This window comes from Sapajus apella, unplaced genomic scaffold, assembly GCF_009761245.1.
Source record: "Sapajus apella isolate SASKATOON/1434 unplaced genomic scaffold, GSC_monkey_1.0 scaffold40, whole genome shotgun sequence".
Lineage (NCBI taxonomy): Eukaryota > Metazoa > Chordata > Mammalia > Primates > Cebidae > Sapajus > Sapajus apella.
This window is the reverse complement of record NW_022436980.1, coordinates 14,576,559-14,587,755: the sequence shown is the minus strand read 5'-3', so window position 1 is coordinate 14,587,755 and position 11,197 is coordinate 14,576,559. Positions and strand designations below refer to the sequence as shown.

General features: G+C 35.5%; 1 long non-coding RNA gene across 1 annotated transcript; it reads right to left on the bottom strand.

The window, feature by feature from the left end:
* Positions 1-684: 684 nt before the first annotated feature.
* LOC116565525 lies at positions 685-10,086 on the bottom strand. The gene is made up of 3 exons (XR_004275484.1): positions 9,767-10,086; positions 9,427-9,519; positions 685-760 (listed from the first exon to the last, which is right to left on the bottom strand). It is a non-coding gene; the product is annotated as an uncharacterized LOC116565525 (long non-coding RNA).
* Between the last annotated feature and the right edge of the window lie 1,111 nt (positions 10,087-11,197).

Here is an 11,197-nt window from a genome sequence, read left to right as displayed (position 1 = left end):
CTGGCATGTACTAAGGATTCAATAAATATTAGCTTCTTTTAAATATTAGTCTTGAGAAATTATATATTAAAATGTGGAGGACCAGGTGAGGTGGCTCACGCCTATAATGTCAGCACTTTGGGAGGCTAAGGTAGGCAGATCACTTGAGGTCTGAAGTCTGAGATCAGCCTGGCCAACATGGTGAAACCCCATTTCTACTTAAAAAATTTAGCCAGGTGTGGTCATGGGTGCCTGTAATTCCAGCTACTTGGGAGAGTGAGGCAGGATAATTGCTTGAACCCAGGAAGCAGAGGTTGCAGTCAGCTGAGATTGTGTCATTGTACTCCAGCCTGGGTGACAGAGTGAGACTCCGTCTCAAAAAAAAAAAAAGTGGAATAAATATGAACTTATTTTGTGTATAATTATGAGTCAACATTAAAAGCAACATTTCACAGGAGTCAACCAAAAATATTTTCCAAATGAACACACAAAGTATTTTTATCACTGTAATCAATTCATTTCTGTTATGCAAAGAAAAACTATTTTTCATTAAAATTATTTTTCATAATAAAGTGCTGCAGTTAGAGCAATCATCCCTCAGTCTCCATTTATTTGTCTTGTAACAAAACACTGATTCTCCTGAAGAACAGGAAAAAAATTATATAAGGAGGCATAAAGGAAGGAAGAAAGAAAAAGTATGAGGTGTTAGGTAATTGTCTTCCTCGTTCATTCATTGTTTTTTCTCCCAGATATCAATTCTTAATTTTAAGCCAGAGATATTCTGTTTTTCATATTTGTGAAGAGAGAAAAGAAAAATAAAATTATTTCTACGGTATCAAAGGTGTCCTGATTCTAAAAAAGGCCATCATGACTTCCTCTTTGGTGTGTATCATATTTCAAAACAAAACAATCATTATTATGTTGAATCTTCTGTTATCCCCTGCTTTAAGACCTCAAATTGACTTCATATATATGCATTTGTACACGTGAAAATACACTTTAAACTTTTCAATATAAGTCAATGTCAACACTATTATTTTTTGCTGTATGTACCTCAAAATTAATACTGAAACGTAACATTCTGTTTACTGCCCCTCTGCTGCTCAGTGTTTTACTTGCTAAAAAAAAGAAAAAAAAAAAAACTACTAAAGACATAGAAATGAAGAAAAAGGAAGCAGAGAAATAAAAGAATAAGTGTTAAGCTTTCTCTCTCTCTCGTGTGTGCTTGTGTGTGTGTGTGTGTGTGTGTGTAGTTAGAATTTGATTCAGCTATAAAGGAGAATAAGAAAATCATAGAAAGAAACAAAACCTCAAACATTTGACTGCCAAATCTACATTTTAAGGTTATGTGTTTGGATCTGTGCCCCACCAAATCTCATGATCAACTGTAATCCCGTGTTGGAGGTGGGGCCTGGTGGGATTCATGATTGGATTTTGGCAGCAGTTTCTCATGAATAGCTCATCATCCCCTTGGTGCTGTTCTCATGATTATGAGTGAGTGAGTTATCGCGAGATCTGGTTGTTTAAAAGTGTGTAGCATCTCCCCACTATCTCTCTTCCTTCTACTCTAGCCATGTAACATGTGCCTGCTTCCCCTTTGCATTCCACCATGGTTTTAAGTTTCCTGAGGCTTCCCCAGAAACAGAAACTGCTGTGCTTCCTGTGCAGCTTGCAGGACTGAGCCAATTAAACTTCTTTTCTTTACATATTATCCTATCTCAGGTATTTATAGCAATGCTAGAACGGAAAAATACCCAGGGCCAGAAATTCTTCAAGTCTATAAATGAGTGTAATCCTATATTTAAACATGAGTATTGAAATAGAGTTTTGTTGAATTTCAGTATGTGTTTATTTTAAATAAAATGAAGTCACATATCTTCTTATTTTCTTTACCCATATATTGAAAATGTTACGGCTTCCTTTCTAACCATTTATTATCCATAATAATAGTATAACTCTGATTAAATTAGTGTAGGGCTCAGATTGCAGGCGACAGCTGTTATCTCAGATTGCCACTGGTGATATGATCCGGCTTATTGATTACTCAGGAATACTGCTCATACACCTGTACTTCTTAAACATCTATAGTAGCCCAACGGTCACTATATAATTGAACCATTCTTGACACTTAGCTTTTTTCTGCCTCTGCTTCACTCTGTGTTTGGATCTACCGTCCTTCTATCTTGCGATTTCTGCTTAATCATGGCTTTACTGCCTCGCAGCATCTACCTACCCTCTTCCTGAGTATTTTTCAGTTTCTGTGATATTCATATGCCTGTACCTGTGCCTATATGTCCTTGAAATTAGAAGCACTTAGGAAAACATTTGCTTTGCTTACATTGTATAGGACCATAATAACAGGTAAGGAATTTGATATTTATTTGCATTAATTAAGTTAATGCAACTCTTGCTAGAAACTGAATTCCTGGCTGTCAGTTCCATTGCATTTGACATCCTGGTATATACACCACCCTCCCTAATTTTACTAAGTCTACACTTAGCAAATTGTCTATACTCAGTAAAACTAAGATAATTTAGGTTGATGGAAATGATAATAATAAATTACATTGGTGGTGGTTCACTCTAACTTGGAGAGAAAAAGTAAACAAACTAATATATAAATGAAACAATTATTTTATAAAGCTTTAGAGAGCCTAAGCCTGTAATTCTATATTTACTGGTAATTGCAAATCTGTAAAAATGAATTAAAAGTTATGGAGAAGTCCAATAACAAATAAAACAATCTTCTGTAGAAGAAATGCTGAACAATTACAATTTGTTGCCTGAAAAGGTAAAAGTTATGTTCATAAAAAATGGAACAGGGCAAACATGAATATAGATTATTTGCCAAATCCCAGAAATACAACTTGTTCAAATGATGTTACTCAATAGTGGATACAGATTAGAAACATATGTAAGTTGAAAAAGGCTTTGGTAATTTTCTGGAAGGTAAAATTATTGAAGATGATGCAAGGATGTTTGAAATATATGTACATATACACACACACACACACACACACACACATAGACATATAGTAAATTTCTGATTTTGTTTCTGAAAACATTTTTCTAAATATAAAAATACACATTGTCATTGTAAGAAATATAAAAATGTTGAAAATAAACACAGAATGAAATTAAAACAACCCACTCTCAAGGGAAATTACTTCCAGGCATATATGCACGCACACGCACACACACGCACACACACACACATTCACACATATATAGGAAATTACGTATATAATTTTGAATCTGTTTTAAAAATTCAATGTGACATAATTTTTCTGCTATCAAAACGTACTCCTTATATATTTAATCTCACCATATTTCAATAATGTGTAAATTTTTGATAAATTTCATAGTTTTTGATTATAAAACTAACTTTTTAATTGTTATTGTTATCGATTTATATTTTGTGAGAATCATTTATTTATAAAATTATTCCCATTTTCTACTGGGATCATCGATAATTTTATGGGATATTATAGTTTTAGATCACAGAATAAAAATTTGACCTCTCATAAATAAACTTTGGACCACTGAAACAACTCTGCACTGAAAAGATGGTGTAGGATAAAACCTGCTGAAGGAAGTAATACACACAAACAAACACACACACACACACACACACACACACACACACACAAATACATGCTGTATTAGTCAGGGTTCTCTAGAGGCTAAACAGAACCAATAGTATATATGCATACATACAGAAAGAGATTTATTATGAAAGATTAGCTCACTTGATCATCGAAGCCAAGAAGGCCAATGATCTGCTATCTGAAAGCTAGGGGCTCAGGAAAGATGGTGATATAATTCTAGTCTTAGCAGGGGAGTCAATGGTGTAAGTCCCAGTTCAAACCTGACGGCCCAAGAACATGGAGCATGAATTAAGTGATACCCATCTTCATAGGTGAGAGCAGTCTTCTCTATTCAGTCTACTGATTCAAATGTTAATATATTCTGGAAACACTCTCACAGACACATCAAAAAATAGTGTTTTACTAGCTATCTGGTCAACCATTTAGTCCAGTCAAGTTGCCACGTGAAATTAACAATCACACATGTGCATGTGATGCACACAGACACACACTCCCATAACTAATATTTAAGAAAACAGAAAAGACAACTTCTCTGACTCACTGTTGTAATATATTTCAGTCATCAAAGCTACCTTCAGTGTCAACTTCCTTCCAGGTAATTTTACCTGGAAGGTACCTGTTGGTACCCTGTTCACATTACCTTACTTTTTTGAAGCTTCCCCCATCCGCTATGGCTTTCTGTGTCTCTCTCTGCATGAAAGTTTCATCTATCCTTTGAGCCTGGTTGGTAGATACAAAGGAGTTGGGCCAGAAATGTCAGGGAGTTAATGCTCCATGAGTAACCTTCAGGCAACGAGAAACAAGAGCTAGTGTATAACATTCCATCTTCCTCTCTGCTTAGTGAGAAAATTCTGTTTTGTCTTTTACACTGTTTCAGAGGGTCCCTCGTGCAGAACTTCTCACAGACAATGAGTAACTCCATTCATTAATGCATTCTTTTTTGGTCCTCTTCTCTTCTGTACTCTCTCATTGTACTTTCCTCAAATAAACTACCTGCACCCAAAATCTAGTCTAAGAGCCTGCTTTTGCAAGACCCAAATTAAGAGAGACTTAAATAATAAAAGATGGTTCATTTTAAGAATAGGTCTTCAGAGAGAACTGGATGTTTTAGACCATCAAATTTAATGCAAAAAGAACTGCCCGTGGCTTTATTATTGTTGTTTTTTTATCGTTGTTTTTACCAGGACTTTTTTTTCCGTGGCTCACCCCTCTCCTGATGCTGATGTAATGATGCAGCCTTGTCTTTAGGACAGAGACCTGAAATAGGAATTTGCAGATGCACATTTGTCCTGACTCCACTGCCTAAATTTTCAGCCTCCGTTTCATCGCCTATAGAATAGGTCTAAAATGCTTGCTTTGCCAGCCTTCTAAGCTTTACGCAAGACTTAAATTACATTCTTTTGGAAAGAGTATTTGCTGTGCAGTAGTTTAGGAGATGACAAGAACTGATACCAAGTTTATGTTTGAGCTTTAATTTCCAACTCACGCTTCCTTTGCTCGTGCCTTGTGCAATGTGCTTGTGCATTTGATAACTTTACCTAACATGCTTTAGAGTACCATGTGTCGAACTTCAGGACTTGGACTTTATCAACGTTATTTATATTCAGCTATAGATGCACAAGAGATCAACCGTTAGCAATCACTGGTTAACTGGTGCTGAGAGAAAAGTACAGTTTGTGTTTTCCTCATGGACCTCTTTGCAGCAGTAAGAGCTTCAGCTACAGTTCTCCTATTAAGGAACCTGTCTAAAACCAGAATTCTTCTTATAATACCTGATCAATCAGGAAGTTCAAAGCACACAGTTCTTCGACTTAAGAGCAGCTGGGGGAAGGGCTCCGTGACCACACCATTGTGGAGCCGGAAATTATTGCTTCCTCTAGAAGCAGCCATCTGGAATCACTATTACTAAAGCAGAGAGATCCGATTGCAAGTGTACATTTGTCAGGGAAACTCCTGACAGCTTTTAAAGGAGACTCTCTTCTATGGCGCCAAGGTCTGGCCTGGTTTACCTGTGGAAAATAAGTCAGATACAAAGGCATGCTCTCTACCACAGAAACAAAACGGAAGAAGAAGTGGAAATAAAACAGATCTTTTTTTTTATTATTCAAATTGTTTTTATATAGAATAATATGATTACCATTTTTTAAAGATTACATAATATGGTTTTCTTCCATAGCAGAGAGGGAGCAATCAAGCTCAAATTACAAAGCGAGGAAAAAGATGAAAGTTTAGAAAGGCTTAGAACTTTGCTAACGTACAGACAGAAGCTGAGGAAGGCTGAATTACAGGAAATAATGATTACTATTTGTGCTCTCTTTCATAGTTTCCACTTTGGTTAAACTAACTGGAAGGAAACAAATGATTAGGTTACTTGTGTCATCACTTACATCAGTCGTTTTATTTTGGAAAAAGAAAATCATTAACCTTTCTCATTCAAGGAGAATAGGAATCATTGCTGTATCTTATTCTATGTCACAAGCTAAATAGTTTCCTTGCAAAGATAGGGGACTATTGAAATAAGCATAATAGTTTAATCATAGAGGTGGTTGTGAATTTTTGCTTTGGAGACCAGAGGTTATAGAGCACAGTAAATAAAATATCATCTTTGGAACTCTGTCTTCATTCCCAGCTTTGTTCCTCTCTGTCCCCTGTATGAATGCTCACAGCATCATAAAGATTCTCATTACAAATGAATAAGCTTTTTTTTTTTTTTTTTGAGACGGAGTTTCGCTCAAGTTACCCAGGCTGGAGTGCAATGGCGCGATCTCGGCTCACTGCAACCTCCGCCTCCTGGGTCCAGGCAATTCTCCTGCCTCAGCCTCCTGAGTACCTGGGATTACAGGCACGTGCCCCCATGCCCAGCTAATTTTTTGTATTTTTAGTAGAGACGGGGTTTCACCATGTTGACCAGGATGGTCTTGATCTCTTGACCTCTTGATCCACCCGCCTCGGCCTCCCAAAGTGCTGGGATTACAGGCTTGAGCCACCACGCCTGGCACAAATGAATAATCTTTTATACAGCATGTTTTTCCTCATGAATTATACTGATCATTTCAAAGAGTGCCCTGATGAAGCCCTTTTTAAAAACAAACAAAAATAGTGTTGAGTATCTGCCATGTGCTAAGCATTGGGCTGGGTATCACATCCATTCAGTTACATTCATGTAAATTAGTGGTTATTACCTGGTTTCCTTTTCCCTTCTGCTCCTGTCCCACTTAGAGTATGCAGACAAACCTTAGCTCTTAACTGTGGCATCTCTATTGTTTAACTTTATCTAGGTTGAGTGTTGTGGCTTATGCCTGCAACCCCAGAACTTTGGGGGGGTGAGGTGGGCAGATGGCTTGAGATCAACAGTTCCAGACCAGCCTGGGCAGCATAGTAAGATCTCATCTCCACAAATAAGTTCAAAAATTAGCCAGGTATGGTGGTACATGCCTCTATTTCCAGCTATTCAGGAGGATGAGGTAGGAGGATCACTTGAGCCCAGGAGATGGAGGTTGCAGTGAGTTGAGATGGTACCACTGCACTCCAGCCTGGGTGACAAAGCGAGAGCCTGTCTCAAATAACAACAACAATAATAATTGCTTCCAGTGGATTTATCTTTGTTCCAAACAGAGTTTTGAATTTTTTTTTAAGATTGAGACTTTGTGTAATATTGAGTAGAGACTTACTAAATGTTTCTAGATGGTTACATCTCAGGTATATCACACTATAATTCAGTGTGACTTCAGTCCATTCTTAACCTTAAGGAAGCTTGATTTTCAGTGACCAGGAAATGAAAATGACATAGGCTAATAAGTATAAAAATCTCCTTGTCAGCTGTGTGACTTCAGTATAAATTAAAACCTCACTGCTTCTTTGCCCAATGTTATTGGATCAATGGAAAGGAAAAGCGGCATCCAAGAGAATGAGCTCCTGCTTCATAAGCATAACCGTGCAAAGAAGAAAAATCTGTCATCATTCTAAAGATATCAATGTAATGGATAAACCAGTATTTTTAAAGTCATCCATGTAAAGGGCTAGTTTCCCCGGCCTCTTTCCAATCCATTCTGGATTAATGTTTTTGTAAAATACTTTAAAAATGAATTAATAGGGAACTGGAATAAAACAGAGAAATACAAAATATAAATCCTCCTTTTTTTACTCTCAGATTCAACAGACAAAGTTACACTGCCAAATTGCTGTGACTGCTTGTTCTAAATTTATAACTGACTTTGTCTCTGACTTGTAACACATAATTTGTGGGGCAACACTATTCCACAGACCCACACTTTAAGAAGTACTGGTATAAATCATAATCTTATCTTGGGAACAGTTGCTTACTAAATATCAAAACAAATCATAATCATTTTGTGGGGGAACTCTTCTGCTGGCCGGATAAATACACTTAAGGAAGAAAAGACTGGAGTACCCAATTCTCTTTGTTTTTCTTTTATGTTTTTTTTTTAAATCACTTTTGTTTTACATAAGTAATCTTTTTTTTAAAAAAATATTACTTTCTTAATAGTATTCAAACCTTGGGAACATAGTTCTTGCAGATAATTTTTCATATTTCCTTGTTTCTGATATTCTTAATAAGTAATCTCTATTAGATCCTGTGTTTTCATTTTATTATGTGTTATAGGACTGTACATAAATCTTATTTTATATTAAGTGCTTCCTAAGGCTTTCAAGAGTCAGTTACTTCAAAAGAGGCCTTTCTAACCATCAGTAACAAGTGGTTTCCTTTGAATAATAACCATTATGTTCTTTGAAGTTAATGCCAAACTTAATTTAAAAAAAAATGATAATAAACTTGTATAAATTCAACAAAGAAAAAGGGAGAATGAAATAAATTTTATTAACAAATCCCTCAAGTTTGTTTAGCAATCATTTCTCCAACATAGATGCATACCTATAAATGATCAAACAATAACAGTAGTCTTAACATTGCCATCTGGTGGGAATGTCAGCGCAGTGATGTGATACATACTAGAGGTAACATGATGAATTTGTAGTAGCTAAAATCATTTAAGCGAAAAACTTGTTTTTCACTATATAATTACCAGTTTGATCAACTTTTCTTTTAAAAAATTCTGAACTAAAGGAGAAGAAAAGTAAGAAAAATTTACTCTTACTTTGAGGTATTAGAGAGACTTTTATATATTTTCTCTCAAACATGATTTTATCCCTATGAGATTGAGAGAGAATTTTTCTTCATATTTTACCTACAGGGGCACAAAGCTCATACAGATTATTTTACTTTCTTAGGTGCTAAGGAAGATGTGAACAGGGCAGGAAAACAGCTAAGAGTAATCCTTGTGTGTTATTTCTCCTTATGTATAGTCAAAGTTAAAAATTTACTATAACAGGGACTTTAATATTTTCTACAAATGTTGACTGTCTAAGTGGAATGTAAGACATGCAGTTTGTAACTTTAAACAGTTAAAATTGTAGTGGTAACTTCTTGTTTCACTATTATTAGACCATGAACAAAATTGCACATTTGACTTTCATTGCCCTCATCAACATGCAGTATTTCAACGGCCATTAAAAAGACCAAATTTATTGGAATATATAAATAATGAACGTACCGCATTTGAAGAAGTTTTAGTTGTCATTAAAGATGGACAAAAGCGAGTACAAGGTACAAAGGAATCAGGGACATGGCAAGGCTGAAAACATCAATAATATCCCTGAGTTTGTGTCCTTAGAAGTCCATCAAAAGCATTCATCTTTTTATCCTACTGAATATACAATTATATGAGCCTTGCTATGAAGAGATTAAAAATAAATATACATGGCATTTAGGTAGAAAGTTAGCAAGCAAAAACCAATTTTCTAAAAAAAAACTCATTACCTTTTAATAGATAGAAAAACAAGAAGAATGGTAAATTGCTGTTTGCTTTCTTCTCATGCTTCGAGCAGGAGCAGGAACAAGGCCTTTCAATGACTGGGAAATGTCAATTGATCAATAGAAGATGAATAGAAAACAACATAAAAGCATATCATAATAACATGAATTCCAGATAAGCCTCTGGTGAGGCTTTTAAACATATTGCAATATGTTGGGAATTTCCAATTTGCTAATATTTTCCCTAGTTTATGTATTTTCTTTTATAATACCACATCAATAGTGTTTCAATTTTGGTTTATGAAGGAAGCCAAAAATAATATAAATCGGGGTGAGTACAACTGACCTTTATCATCCCTTGAGAGACATGATGGGAACACTCTTGTGGCAACACTAAGTCATGTTTGTGCTCTTCACATGAAGATGAAGATTACATCAGCGAGTATTGGGTATTTTTCTTTCTACTAATGCTCTTTACAGTCTTATGCTGAAAGATTTTGGGAGGAAACAGGCTATTGCCACTGGTACAGATCTTCATTTTAAAGACCATCTTTTCACTGCTTTAGAACACTGAGCAGGTCTAGATGAACTTTAAAGGATATTTCTAACTTTGATTCTAAAAGTAAAAGTTATAAATCATTTTTTTCTGTTGAAGTGTACAAAAAACTACAAATCACATCCAAACATTATTTAATCCCTCAGAATGACTCAGTGTAAGCATCTATTTCTTGAAGATGAATATGAAAGTTTTGCTTGAAACTTTTGCATAATCACATATTTTGAAAACTAAAGAAGCTATTTTCACAAAACAAAAGAAGTATGCTAAGCATGAATGGTTAATAATTTTTTTTTCATATAGCATATTATTTTTAATGGCCTGTTTACAATTTCCTACGTGATATATGACATTCTGAATTGTATCATTTAAATGTATAATTTAAGGTTGTATGGAGGAACGAAAAAGAACAATATTGAATATTGCTCAATTTTCTACCAAAATTGAGACTGGAGGGAAATGTTGACTACAGTTTATTTTTAGCTGCTGTTTAACATGTGAGAAACAGAGCTCATTACCTAGCATATATGGCTTCATTTAATCAATCTCTACTTTTGGAGACAGGCAACACTGAAGTAGAAAGAATGCTAGGAAAAGTTAATAAGAAAATCTGAGTTCCAGTTTGTATGCAGAAGTTGAATGGAGTTAGTAGGCTTCAAGAAATAGTAAAGCCGTTTTATCAAGTAGGTCACCTAGGTGAACATGGAAAGTACTCAGGATGATGGAATCCTTGGAGACTAGTTTATGGTCTCTACTTCCAAGTTGCATGATACCATGTAAATGAGAGAAATTATGAAATATGATTCACATTTGTCAATAAAGAGTCCAGGAAACCTATAAATGGTAGTAAAAGGGAAAGTGGAAATGTATGTATTTTCAGTCAGTGCAATGGAAATACTTGGAAATGAGTAACTGAGTCAAGGACATGAAAAGTAAGAATACCATGATAAGAGGGGCACTGAGATAACCAGACACAATCCTGAAAAATGGAAATGTGGAAATGATTTTCAGCTGGGACTGCTGAAAAGTACCTATGCTGCAGGTGTCCACAGAACTGTTCAATGCTTGAGGACAGCATTGGTGTAAGGTTGCTGAGGCTAGTAGAAATTTAGCTCAGTCATCTTTGCACGGGGTATGGCCCTGTACAAGTTGAGATCTGCATGGAGTCTAAGGTGCAGTGAAAAATGTAGCCTGTGACTGGGTTGCAAAGTGATGACAATT